At 33.9% G+C, this 14731-nt stretch overlaps 1 pseudogene; it reads left to right on the top strand.

Annotated features, from left to right (window-relative positions):
* Nucleotides 1-12693: 12693 nt before the first annotated feature.
* On the top strand, nt 12694-14129 carry LOC128175553 (uncharacterized; annotated as a pseudogene).
* The last annotated feature ends 602 nt before the right edge of the window (nt 14130-14731 follow it).

Below are 14731 nucleotides of genomic sequence, written 5' to 3'. Positions count from 1 at the left end.
TATATTTTAATGATGTCGATGTAAAATAATTAAGGTAGCTCCATACTCGTAAAATTCTCTGAGGAAAGTTGAAAAACCGAACTGATTTCGACTTAATAGACTTAAATGTCATCAATTGTTAGAAAAAATATACATGTCATCACACTTTTTGAGATGCCAGATAAACATAAACTAAAGCATATTTTAGCATTAGAAAAATGTATTTTTTTCTGTTAAAGATAAAATCTTGTAGGCAGAAATTTGTTTTTCTTGTTTAATTTTAATGTCAACTTTATCAGAAAACTAAAATTACAAAAATATTTTAAAATTAATCGTTGGAATAAGAAAAACTATAGCATTTAGACATACAACTGAAAGAAAATTCAGAAAAAGAGTTATTTCCCCTTTGCATATATAAAATATATAAAAATTTGGAAATTTAGTATAAAATTAAGTGCGAAAGTATCTTGAACCTACCAATAATTCTAATTACATCCATGTGATTATATTCACATAAAATAAATAAAACTATCTTGCACAATTTTTAAAGAATTCAAAGTTTTACAAAAAAGTGTGACGTCACAGAACACTGGATCTACTTTAAGACACCTTTTCATTGTTCTTGTGTAATTTGCGTTTCTTTAAATGTATTTAACTAAATATTGTACAATATTAAAAATGTCTGATGTTTGCAAAAGCACTATATTTTAGGCCATATCGTATATTAAGCGTGCTGTACCTGTTTTTTGTTGAAAATTGAAGGTTATGAATAATAAATGTTCTATTGTTGAAAATTGAAGGATATGAATTAAAAATTTACTCATGAATGTAATTGTATACGGCGCCATATCCGTTAATTTCTAGGACTATCAAAATCATCTGGTCAACCACCAACACATTTTTAAAATATATAATTGTTGATTGGGAAATAATATCAGACAAACTTGGCCCAGTTGCTTTCATTTATTTCAAACATCTACAATTTGTTGTTGTTTCTTCATATTCAACTACGTTGATTTTTTAGAAAGGAAGAAAAGAACAGAACAGAAATGCATTATAACTCTAAATAAGCTCGTAGAAACAACATGGAACATTAAATACCCGTCAAACCAAGTTGCGTTCCCAAAGTGTGTTCACGGCGTTGTAAAATTTCTGTAATCGCTGTAGGATTGCAGTTTAAGATTAAGAATAAATGTGCAATTTTATTTGAATTTTGAACTATGTCAAGGCGTCCTGACATAGACCGATGCGTTCTATGGGGCTCCCGTGGTGTGTAACTGCGTTTCCAAAGTTCTACCACAGGCACCTGAATTTTTATCAATCAGATCAAATTCTACCCCTACTATATTTATGTATAGTAGGGGTAGAATTTTTCCATATATGACTTATTAAGCGATTGATTGATAAAAATTCAGGTGCCTGTGGTTCTACTTGCGATTGACTGCGCTTTCGCTGAGTATCGGCCAAGAGCTCATGATGTGCTAAGATTCTGCGCGCTGAATGCCTGCACAAGACATTCTTTACTGATTGGTATTTAAATTTAAAATTTGTACAATTGTATGCAAAACAAACAAAAACTTTGAATTTTATAATAAGTAAAAAAAGTGGTTTTGTTTGTTTGAATGAAATAAGATACGTTGTATTTGAAACTTACCTAATTTCTAAATAATTTCTGAGACGACAAAAGTTCTGTACAGGTCTACAAAAAATAACCGTTATTAATTGCTAGAAAACATAGTAGCGCCGTGATCAAGTTTGCCATTGTACAGCAGCCATTGCACAATTGTTCGTGGTCTGGCTGACAACGCACTAGAACACGGTGTAGAAGTAAATGAATGCAGAAGAAACGTCAAGAGAGCGAAATGATCTAGAAACGGCTCTTGGGGGGTCGCTGTGTAAACTCAGCAAAATGAAAAACAACACGTCAAACTTAAAAAAAACAGTTCAAGGTCAAGAAAAATCAAAGGAAAGTGAAGTTCAAGCACAGACCTATGAAAACCAACACGTGTTTTCTACCGACACTTCATATATGGACCTTTCACACAGTTTTCACAGACCTGCTTATTTACCATTGAAATATAAATTTTTACCAAATGATTCACACTAATTTTTTCAGTCACAAATTCATTGTCATCAATAATTTCGTACAATAAAAACATCAGCTGCCAGAAACGGTACAGACATAGTAGCATCAACATTCAAGTCAACGACACAGTTCCAAATCTAAGACCGGTGTTATATAGTGCCTTTTCCTCTGCCACCCCCGCCTCCCCCCCCCCCGGAAAAATGGCAATATAGCAGCTCTTCCCCCACGGAAAGCTGACTACCCCTACAGAAAACCTACTGTATTGTAGAGTTTTTCCTGTTTTACATTCCGGTCACCTATTAATTCGGATTTCGTAATACTTTTTAACTTTTTTCCCGATTTTTGTTTTTTAATCGACCCTTTTCTGCAGTTTAGACATTGATGTTAGGACATGGGCATTTTTATCGAAGACGTCACATTTGATCGTCAAAATACGCGGGTTTGGATATTGGAAAACTAGAATAAAGCTGGATAAAGTTTTTCACATGAAAATATAAACGAGTTATCTATCAAAAATATGATCAAAACAACAATACATGGCAAAATCTGTATCACACTCAAATCAACTCTCAACTAATATTGGAGGCTCGGGTTCATTATGTCATGTATTCATGCATTCATGTCTATGTATTAAGGTCCTTTCAGGGAAATAACTGACCAATCTTCACTTAATTTTGCAAAGAGGGGACTAGGGATTAGACATTTATTACGCCTTTGTCCCAAAAGGCTATTTATTTTATTTTAATACCATTAGAATTGAAGATTTGAAAGAGAATTATATATACATGTATCTACATCTAAATGTCACACAGCTAGGAGACTTGATTTAATTTGATGAGAAACTGAAATTGAGTGGCCTTTATAATGTTGTAAACAAGTTTTTATCAATCAAAGGTAAAGTTTTTTTTTAAAAAGTGCAGTTTGTAAAAGACGCAAGACTATCTTAAATCTCTACGAAACATCTACTACGAAAGATTTTTAGAGGAGAAATCTCAAGTTTTAAAAGCAGTGAAAACACACTGAAGATAAAGGGTCTGACATCCGGAAGGAAATGCAGAAAAATGATGATTTGTATCACTTCTTTCGTTTGAGATGAAATTCAAATAATGTTTTACAAATTTGTTTTTTTTTATTCTATTGAACCAAAGTAAAACGTAAAAGAAAATTGCAATTCGTCAATTTAAAGATAAATTATAGAAAAAAAGACATTAGTTATCGCGGATTTTTAAGCGTAAACTACCCCAAAACAGGTTATACTCGTATAACTTGGGTAAAATTACTCTGGAAAAAAACTCCCTGAAACAATGCAGAAAAATCGAAGAAATTTTGAGTATATTTCCCGACTATTAACAACCTCGTTCAATTCAAGGTAAATTCATACGAAACAAGAATTAACAAAACTGACGATTCATTTAATTTCGAATTTCGCAGATACATGTATACGCATAACTACATTTGTAAGCAAAAAAATTAAATGAACAAATCTTAGATATAAGCAATCAATATATTATATATTGCCTACTCTGACTCAACCATTTCATAAATGTCATTTTTTTATCAACTTGGAGGTGATACATACTTTCGAATGATATAAATCATTCAAAGCTGGCTTTGAGACATAGTTTATTAGTGGCTTGTTGGAAGACTTACCCTGACATAGTTATAAGTAGCTGGGTGTGAGAATTACCCTGACATAGTTTATTAGTGGCTGGTTGCAAGATGTACCCTGACATAGTTTATGTGTATCTGGTTGTAAGACTTACCCTGACATAGTTTATTACTGGCTGATTGTGAGACTTACCCTGACATAGTTAATTAGTGACTGGTTGTAAGACCCACCCTGACATAGTTTATTAGTGGCTGGTTGTGAGACTTACCCTGATATAGTTTATTAGTGGCTTATTGTAAGACCCACCCTGACATAGTTTATGAGTAGCTGGGTGTTAGAATTACCCTGACATAGTTTATTAGTGGCTGGTTGTGAGATTTACCCGAAAATAGTTTATTAATTGCTAGTCGTAATACTTACCCTGACTTAGTTATGAGTAGCTGGGTGTAAGAATTACCCTGACATAGATTATGTGTAGCTGGTATTGAGACTTACCCTGACATAGTTTATTAGTGGCTGGTTATGAGACTTACCCTGACATAGTTTATAAGTGGCTGGTTGTAAGACATACCCTGACATATTTATGAGTAGCTGGGTGTGAGAATTACCCTGACATAGTTTACATGTAGCTGGTATTGAGACTTACCCTGACATAGTTTATTAGTGGCTGGTTGTAAGACTTACCATGACATAGTTATGAGTGCTTGGGTGTGAGAATTACCCAGACACATTTAATGTGTACCTCGTTGTAAGACTTACCCTGACATAATAAATATGTGCTGGTTGTGGGACTTACCTTGACATAGTCTTTGTGTAGCTGGTTGTGAGACTTACCCTGACATAGTTTATGTGTAGCCGGTTGAGAAACTTATCCTGACATTGTTAATGTGTAGCTGGTTTTGAATCTTACCATGCCATTGTTTATGAGCGGCTGGTTGTAACACTTACCCAGTTATAGTTAATGTGTAGCTGGTTTTGAGACTTTTCCTGACATAGTTTATGTGTAGCTGGTTGTAAGACTTACCCTGACATACCTGATGTGTAGCTAGTTATGAGATTTACCCTGACATAGTTATGAGTAGCTGGGTGTGAGACTTACCCTCACATAGTTTATGTGTAGCTGGGTGTGAGACTTTCTCTGACATAGTTTATGTGTATCTGGTTGTGAGACTAACTCTGACATAGTTTATAAGTGGAGTTGGTTGTTAGACTTACCCTGATATAGTTTTATGTGTAACTGGTTGTGGGACGTACCCTGACATAGTTTATGTGTTGCTGGTTATGAGACTTACCCTGATATAGTTTATAAGTGGCTGGTTGTAAGACATACCCTGACATATTTATGAGTAGCTGGGTGTGAGAATTACCCTGACATAGTTTACGTGTAGCTGGTATTGAGACTTACCCTGACATAATTTATGAGTGGCTGCTTGTGAGACTTACCCTGACATAGTTTATTAGTGGTTGGTTGTAAGACTTACCATGACATAGTTATGAGTGCTTTGGTGTGAGAATTACCCAGACACATTTAATGTGTACCTCGTTGTAAGACTTACCCTGACATAATAAATATGTGCTGGTTGTGGAACTTACCTTGACATAGTCTTTGTGTAGCTGGTTGTGAGACTTACCCTGACATAGTTTATGTGTAGCTGGTTGTGAGACTTACCCTGACTTAGTTTATGTGTAGCTGGTTGTGAGACTTACCCTGACTTAGTTTTTGTGTAGCTAGGTGTAAGACTTACCCTGGCATGGTCTATTACTGGCTGGTTGTGAGACTTACCTATAATTTATGAGTGGCTGGTTTTTATACTCACTCTGACATAGTTTATTAGTGGCTGGTTGTGAGACTTACCTTAATATAATTTATGAGTGGCTGGTTTTTAAACTTACCCTGACATAGTTTATTAGTGGCTGGTTGTGAGACTTACCTTAATATAATTTATGTGTAGCTGGTTGTGAGACTTACCCTGCCATAGTTTATGTGTAGCTGGTTGTGCGACTTACCCTGACTTAGCTTATATGTAGCTGGGTGTGAGACTTATCATGACATAGTTAATATGTAGCTGGTTGTGAGACTTACCCTGAAATAGTTTATGTGTAGCTGGTTGTGAGAATTACCCTGACATATTTTATGTGTAGCTGGTTGTGAGACTTACCCTGACAAAGTTTATTAGTGGCTAATTGTTTGACTTACCCTGACATAGTTTATGTGTAGCTTGTTGTAAGACTTACCATGACATAGTTTATGTGTAGCTGGTTGTGAGACTTACCCTGACATAGTTAATTACCGGCTGGTTGTGAGACTTACCCTGACATAGTTTATGTGTAGCTGGTTGTGTGACTTACCCTGCCATAGTTTATGTGTAGCAAAATGTAAGACTTACCCTGACTTAGTTTATGTGATTATGTGTAGCTGGTTGTAAGAATGACGTTGACAGTCTTTTTTAATATTTGTCATTTACTTTTTAAGCCTAAGCAGCATTGAACACAAGACTGAGTGATGCAGAGAATGGGAAGCTGGTGTCTGGTTATTATTCCACAGGTGACCTTGGGCAGGAACCTAAAGGGCAAGGTCATGCAGTACCATAGAAACATCAACAAGTAAGAAGGAGAAAGTCTGTACTGTCTTTTCGTTGACCCTTGTAGAAAAACAGTTCAAGGCCAAGAGAAATCAAAGGAATGTGATGTTAAAGGGACATGGTCACAATTTTGGTCAAATAATTTTTTTCCAATTTTAATGTTTACAATGCTTTTCTAGGGCATTTTAAATAGGAAACCGAAACGTTTAGTGTCATTCGTTGAGTTATAAGCGAGTTACAAAGTTTACAATGCTTAGCTATGTAAACAAAGCTTTGGTTTACATTTTGAATGTTGAAGTAAAAATTCCTGTTTTAGACCTAAAATGAATGTGTTAAACGTTAGGAATTGCTTATTTATACTTGAAATAATTAAGAAGCTAGATAAATCAACTTGAAAAAACTTTTTACTGTAATATTGAACCTATGTAAACAAAAACAGGAAACAAGCCTAATTTACATGACAAAGAATTGTGAGCCCTGTATTTGCTTATAAAACTACGACTGACTCTCAAATTCAATTTGATAAATAGAATTGCATTCCTAAAGCATTGTAAATAATAAAAACAGAAAAAATAGAATTTGACCAAAATCGTGACCAGCAGGGACTATGGAAACCGACAATTGTATTCCAAGGACACCAATTGGCCTTCACATATCTAGCTGCGGATATACTATATATACTATCACATATCTAGATCTTACAGAGTTCTGAAACTATGTTACCAGACTTGCCATTTACTATTAACTTGGAAATTTTTACCAAATGATTCACACTGATCTCTTCATTCACAAATGCATTGTCATCCATGATGGCGTATAATACTATCCAGTAAAAGAAAAAAGATCATTTTCATAGTTTGTTATTCAAAACTTGCAGTTCCTGACAATAAAAACATCAGCTGCCACAAACAGTACTGACATAGTAGCATCTACATTCAAGTCCAAGACACAGGTCCACATTTTAGACCGGTACACACTGATTTGGTAGTGACACCACCGCAATATAACAACCACTGAACCACGGCGATGCCTACTTATGGTGTACACGTATGTGAAGCGGATGATATGAGACTTAACCTGACATAGTTAATGTATTTCTAGATGTGGGACTTCCCCCAACATAAATAATGTGTAACTTGTTGTGAGACTTACCCTGACATAGTTTATGTATAGCTGGTTGTGAGACTTCCCCTGACAAAGTTAATGTGTGTCTGAATGTGAGATTTACCCTGACATAGTTTAAATGTAGTGGGTTGTGAGATTTCCCAGACATAGTTTATGTGTAGCTGATTGTGATACTAACCCTGACATAGTTTACATGTAGCTGGTTGTAAGACCTACCCTGACCTAGATTATGTGTGCAGGTTGTGAGACTTACCCTGACATAGTTAAAGTGTAGATTGTTGCAAAACTTACCCTGAATTTCATCCAGGGTTGAAATAGATTATGGATACAGTTCACATAAAGGAAAACCCGGTTTGCTGTCACGTTTAATCATGTACTAGAACTTAATCTTATAGAATTTTTTTTACCCAAGATGAAAGAAATGAATGAATATATACATCATTATTTTCAAAAGTTTAATTTTAAAACTTTTAACTTTAATATATTTCATATAATTAAAAACGCGTGACGTTGATTTGTGTTCATACGCTGTGATCAAGTTTAACGTGACATTTTATTATAAACATCATGGATTTCCAAATAAATGCAGACATAATGTAAATATACAGTAATTATAGATAATGCAATGAATATTTTCCAATATCTAAATTTGTATGAAAGATACATTTCTGTTGAAATATACACTTTTTTCCTGTTGCAGACTTCTCGTTCCTGTTACAAGCAAGAACTTAAGTTGTCTATTGATTAGATGTGGTGTTTTGTGTGTGTGTGTGTGTGTGTGTGTGTGTGTGTGTGTGTGTGTGTGTGTGTGTGTGTGTGTGTGTGTGTGGTGGGTGGGTGGGTGGGTGGGTGGGTGGGTGGGTGTGTGTGTGTGTGTGTGTGTGTGTGTGTGTGTGTGTGTGTAATCACATTCCAAATATATCTAATTTAAATCCACACATGTAGTAGTATATGAAAAAATATTACAACACCGATATATATATATATATATATATATATATATATATATATATATATATATATATATATATATATATATATATATATATATATATATATATCCTCATTTGTTAAACCAAGTCCAATAAATTTATCATTGTCTTTCATCCGTTTATAGTTTATTTACTGGATGGCTACAGTTGAAAAATGGGAAGCTCCAAATAATAAGGGTAAACACAAGCATAAGCAACACAAGAGAGGAGGGAAACACAGAAATACTGTTCTCCCCCTTTTACGGAAATTTATTCAATTTGCAAAACTGATCTACTAGTATTTATATGTCTGAATTGGTAACATATCATACTTTGAAATAATGTAATGTACTAAATCAAATAAGGCAGAACGACCATAAAAAATTCTTGTTAAACAGGAAAAAACAAAATGTTAGAATTATAAAACCACTCTCTGCTGGTACCTGTAAAGTGCAAAACGGAGATAAACACTTTCGTTGATTTGTTTGATATAAGGAATAAGGAGTCATTCTTTGAGTATTATGAGATGATAATTTTGATCGGGGCGTGATCAAATCCATTAAGGCCCGAAGGGCTTTATGATAGATTTGATCACGCCCCGACCGAAATTATCACCTCATAATATTCAAAGAATGATTCCTTATTACTTATATTTATATAATTTTAGGCCATCTTACGATTAAATTTTTAAATATAAATAAGCAAACCCCTTGGCTCCTCAATTTGGCGTCATTTGTATTATGGGTTATATAGTACAAAATCGATATATAGTGTTACTCAGACAAAGACACTGAATAATGTAAATATATATTAATATTAACTGTAAAAACAAAATGTATTTCAAATATTGTAAATTGTGTATTTAGGCCTACAATAACATAAAACCGTATATCTGGTTTTGTTTTATTGTCACAAAATTTGAGAAACAAATTTTTTAGTTGCGTCAGTCATTTTTTTGGCGATTTATAAAGTTTCCTTTAACGAACATTACCGGATATAATTGCTGCGTATTGAATACATTGCGATATAAAAGTGACAGCGAAAAAAGCAAAATCTAGATTACTGCGAATATTACCAGATATACGGTGTCCAATCACCAAAGCCCTCCGGGCTTTATTGGATTTGATCATGCCCTGACCAAAATTATAATACTCAATGAATGATTCCTTATTCCTTAATTAAATTCAACTGTACGTAGCGTTAATGGTAAGCTGACGAACTTATTTCATGTTCAAGTTCTTTATTCCAAGAGACAAATGTCTCATAGGTTATACATATGAACATATACATGTACATGTACATATTAAATAAACAGTAAGAAAAAATAAAGTGTACATAATCAATTTGGATAATTCACATGAAGAGTTCGTTGCTTGTTTGCATAATATAAATATTTACCTAAATTACACAGTTCTTTAGTATTAGAGGTAGATAATAACTGTATAACTTTATAAACACTTGGTTTTCGGGAGTAGTATTTTTTAATATACTTATCTCTTAAACTACGAAGTGATGGACAAATAAGTAAAAAATGGAACTCATCTTCAATTACATTTAATTAAGTTACAAGATTCACATTTTCGACAATCACGTGTTAAATTATCACACCTCCCTGTTTCACTCTTTTAAATTCATGTGAGGACAACCGTAAGCGTGTAATTAATTTATGATATTTTACATGAATTGGTTTCTTTAGGTAAACTTGTAAACAAAAATGATCAACAACATGTTTATATAATATACATTTTGATGCATTGCTTATATCGTTAACAACTTTTTGTGTAAAGACATCACGCATTCTATTAAATATAATATCTAAAATAACATATTCCTTCATAGTACTTCGATATAAATCGGCTAAGCCTAAGGTTGTCAATTCTTTCCTAATATTTGAAATCCATATGTCATTATTTTTCACCATGTCTTCATAGCATGCTTTTAAAATACAGTTTTTACTGTTTCTTTATTTAAACCAATATTGAAAAAAAATGTGTTCCCTTAAAATCTCTAGTGGAAATCTACCAACTTCATAATAAACCGCACTGTTGCAAGTATTTTTTCTGACACCCAAAACTTTCTTACAAAAATTTATATGCACTTTTTCTACATCTTGACCTTTATTGAATCCCCAAATTTAAGCACCATAACTAAGTACACTTTTTACATAAGTATCAAAAACATTTAATTGAGTTTCAACATTAAAATTCAAATCTTTCATTTTACTAGATATGCTGAACATTGCTTTATTTCCCTGTGCTGCACAGTGCTTTTGTGTAGATAAAAATTTACCATGGTAGTTAAACAACATACCAAGATAGTTAAATTGATTCACTACTTCTACGTATTTGCTATTGTATTCCCATTTTTCATTATCTTTAACACATTTTTCGTTTCTAAAAATTACAATTTTGGTTTTTTGTACATTAACAGATAAGTTCCATTCATCAGTATATTTGTGCAATGTGTTCAGCATATCCTGTAGACCCTCGGGCGAGTTTCAACACTGTAAAAGTTAGAAGGAATTGACTTTCTATATTCTATGATAAATGAGTTTATCGTCTATTAAATTTGCAGCCATTCAAACTTCCATACGACCATCATAATAAAAGATTTAGAGCACATTAGTTGGTTACCAGTTACTAACATGCAATTAAAGAATTGCTTTAAAATATGCAGCTAGAATTTGAACGTTGTATTTTCACAAAATTAACCTGCATTATGGAAGAGCTATTATACCTGTATACTACCTTAACATATACATAATCTCTTTCTCTCTTTCACACACACACACACACAAACACATTGTATTTGTTTCATTTTTATAATATTTTATATCGATAAAAAAAAGCCCCTTTAATGGAACTAACTAGTAGCATAAAAGATATTAGAATGTACATCAGTTATATCATTATCATATAATTTTTGCAAATACCGGAGAAGCAGTTTTGTTTGGCTTCGTTTGGTTTTGTTTCGATGGTTTAGTTTCGATTATTGGGTTCGTTTTGTTTGGCTTGGTTTTGATTGGTTTCGTTCCGTTTCGTTTGGTTTCGTTTCATTATGTCCCGATTTCGATTTGCAATGTACAGGTACCCTTAATCTGCCCATTTTGTTAGATGTTGTTCAGACTTGTTGTTTCTCGCCTCGGGCCGTCCAATATCTGAAGGAATTATGAAAAGTTTTTATCAAATTTAAAATTCATTTTAAATCAAAAGTACACAAGCTGAATTTTCATAATAATTTCAATGATTGGAAAATGATAATTAAAAGGACTACATGCGATATTATGCATTTATCCCCCCCCCCCCAATTAAAGTTCTACAATGAACTTTTAAAAATAAGGCTAAAGACAGTAAAAATCACATTGATTGTGGGAATTGTTATCACCACAGTGACGTCATAATGGAGAACTTTGATAAAATGTTTGGAGTAAAATATAGTGGTTTTCCAACGGTTTCTCGACTGGGAAACATCGAGCGCACGCTTGATTAAGTATCTTTTTAATTATGATATGTCAAAATTGTTTTTGAGCAGATGTGCGCTCTATACTTTCAAAGGCAAAATATGAAGACAAAATGACAATAGTGTCATGTTTGAAAAATGGCCAGAATTAGCCCATTTTAGTGACGCCCTAAACGAACAGCTTTTGGACTATGATGACTAATATCAAAATTAATGTGATAGACATCCTCTGCATAAAGTTTAATGAAGATTTTATTTTGATACAATACCAATTAAAAATGTGATAAAATTGGGGGCAGATAATTGGCCATATTAAATAGAGTCCTTTTTGAATAAAGTTACTGCTCAACTTGATAATCCAAAAAAAGTAATAAAAAGTTATCTTATCTGTGTTTTACTGAAACAAGTTTTGCGTCACCTAATTGTAAAATATTTCTACAATCCTGTCTAAACAAATATTAAAATAATTTTATTTCACTAAACCGTTGGTCTTTAATTTTAACTGTATAATAAGGAACAAAACTGTAGGAGTATGAATTCTGTATTCCCTTCTTACTCTGAAAGCAAATATCTAATTTAATACTCAATTTATTCTTATTAACACGCAAAAATTTTCATTTCCTTAAATTCTATTTTTACATTTTGTTTAAAAAAAAACTCTTATATAAAAATAAAAACACCTAAAGTAGAATAGCTTGAAAAAATTCCTCTGATACTAGTATTTATTTCAAAATGGAGTTTCTCTCCGCACAAACGTAAGTGTTTTAAATCGATATCCCAATTTTTCAAAATGTTATTTATTTGTAATATATCTGATAATTTATAAATAATGTGGATAAGAAACAAATAAACATAATAGATTTATATGACAGATGTGAGGGGATGCATCACATGTCAGAGTCGGTGTTTGTGGGACTCTGTGATAAATTGGGGACCTCACAAGAACTTATTATTCGGAGGGAGACGACGGACATCAGGGACATGTTGGATAGACAAGCAAACCGTAAATATCAATTTAGTGGGAGGATGAGTGGAAGTAGGAAAGAAGGATTCAGACTGAAGGGATCAGATGTTGACATTATGATCCACTCAACCTACCACCGAGTGATCATGGACATGTCTCAGTCTGAGTATTACAACACAGCCAATACAGCCTTAATTCTCTCTGACAGTTCTGAGAGTCCACCAGGATTCACATTACTTCAGTTACTGACACCAACAACACTTAGAGAAGTCCAATCAGCATGTGTCAGAAAAAATGAGAGAGTATGTATATCTAGTTCTATATGGATACAGTTAACTTGTTCATTATTAAGGCGAAATTCTACTGTACATGGACCCTGCGGTAGTGGTGTTAAGGAAGGACAAGAATATGACCATGCATACTGTTTTGTTTGTGACTTTTGGCCTCCGTCTGCCTCCTCATGGATAGACAGATGTCACTCATGGCCTGATCCTGAAGTTGTCATTGACATCATCCGAAATGGATGTCACTTTGTAGCAATAGGACACCCATTTGGATCCTATAGAAATGAAGAATGGAGAATTTCTTTTTCTCAGGCAGAATATAAACTTGTGTACTCAATGAACCACAGCCAGTTTTTAACTTATGGGTTGTTAAAACTTTTTTTAAAGGAAGTTATCAATCAACAATCAGAAGACACCAGTAAGCTGTTGTGTTCCTATCACATGAAGACAACAGTTTTTTGGGCGATTCAACAAAACACACTACCTCACTGGTGCCCACAAAATCTCCTGGCCGGTTTCTGGGTCTGCTTTAAACTCCTCCTTAAATGGGTGTATAAGGGAATCTGTCCTAACTTTTTCATCCCACAAAACAACCTGTTTCTGACAAAAGTCCATGGCTCAGCACAATACATATTGTTCCTACAATTAAATGAATTGTACAAGAAAGGTCTGACCTGTCTGTTACAGAGTTCCTCTATCAGATCTTACATCATTGATGTCATGTACAACCCAAGACTTTCTATTTGTACAGATGAGAGTATAATGAGGTCTGAAGTTGAGCATGATAAAGAACTGGTCATTGAGTCCTCATATCATGATAACTCTGAGTTTTATAGAGACTTGTGTCAAATTATCAACATCGTAAACATAGTAGAACAGTTGGTAGAGTCAACTATGTCACACTTTCAAGTTGCAGTGTTACAGAAAATTACAGTCTGCAACCTTCAGTCTATTGCTTTTTTGTCACATGATATGTTCACTAACAAAAGTGCCAACAAACAGATGTACATTGCAGACAAACAGTACTGTCACATGCTGAAATTAGCAGCCAAGTTAGGGCGTGTTTCTGACAGGTTGTTCATAGCAATGTATTATTACAAGACACTCAGATACAGGGAAGCTTTATATGTTTTAGAGAAGACAAAGGTCAAGTTAGCAAAGCCATATCTGATGTATAGGGGACGTGTAGACAAAGAGATGTACACTGAGGCTGTAGGGGGACAGTCCTGGTCTACAAAGCTGAGAGAGGCTGTAGTATGGGATATCAAATTTTTTAACAGTATCTGCTATATCAATGAACTTATACCAGAACAATGGTCTTCTCAAAATGGCAATATAGCGGAAGTATTTATCCCAGTGTCTGTAATGTTACATTTTCTTGAGTTTTTGTGTTACAGACACATTGATACAACATTATCACAAGCAGCTCTAGATGAGCTTCAGGTCGAAGTCCACCATGATCGGGGATGTATATGTCATCCATACCTAGACATCTCCTGGGAGATCCTGGGGATCTGTCAACAGATCGCAGGGGACCTCCAGGCTGCTCTATACTCATACCAACAGTCACTTGCACAGAATCCATACCACCACCTACATTTTGCCACAGAGATGAGAATACAGGACATAATTCAGTCAACACAAGACCAATAAACACACAAGTACCGGTATT

This window comes from Crassostrea angulata, chromosome 3 (assembly GCF_025612915.1).
Source record: "Crassostrea angulata isolate pt1a10 chromosome 3, ASM2561291v2, whole genome shotgun sequence".
Classification (NCBI taxonomy): Eukaryota; Metazoa; Mollusca; class Bivalvia; order Ostreida; family Ostreidae; genus Magallana; species Magallana angulata.
Note: the sequence above shows the minus strand (reverse complement) of the source record. Positions and strands in the feature narration are given on the sequence as shown.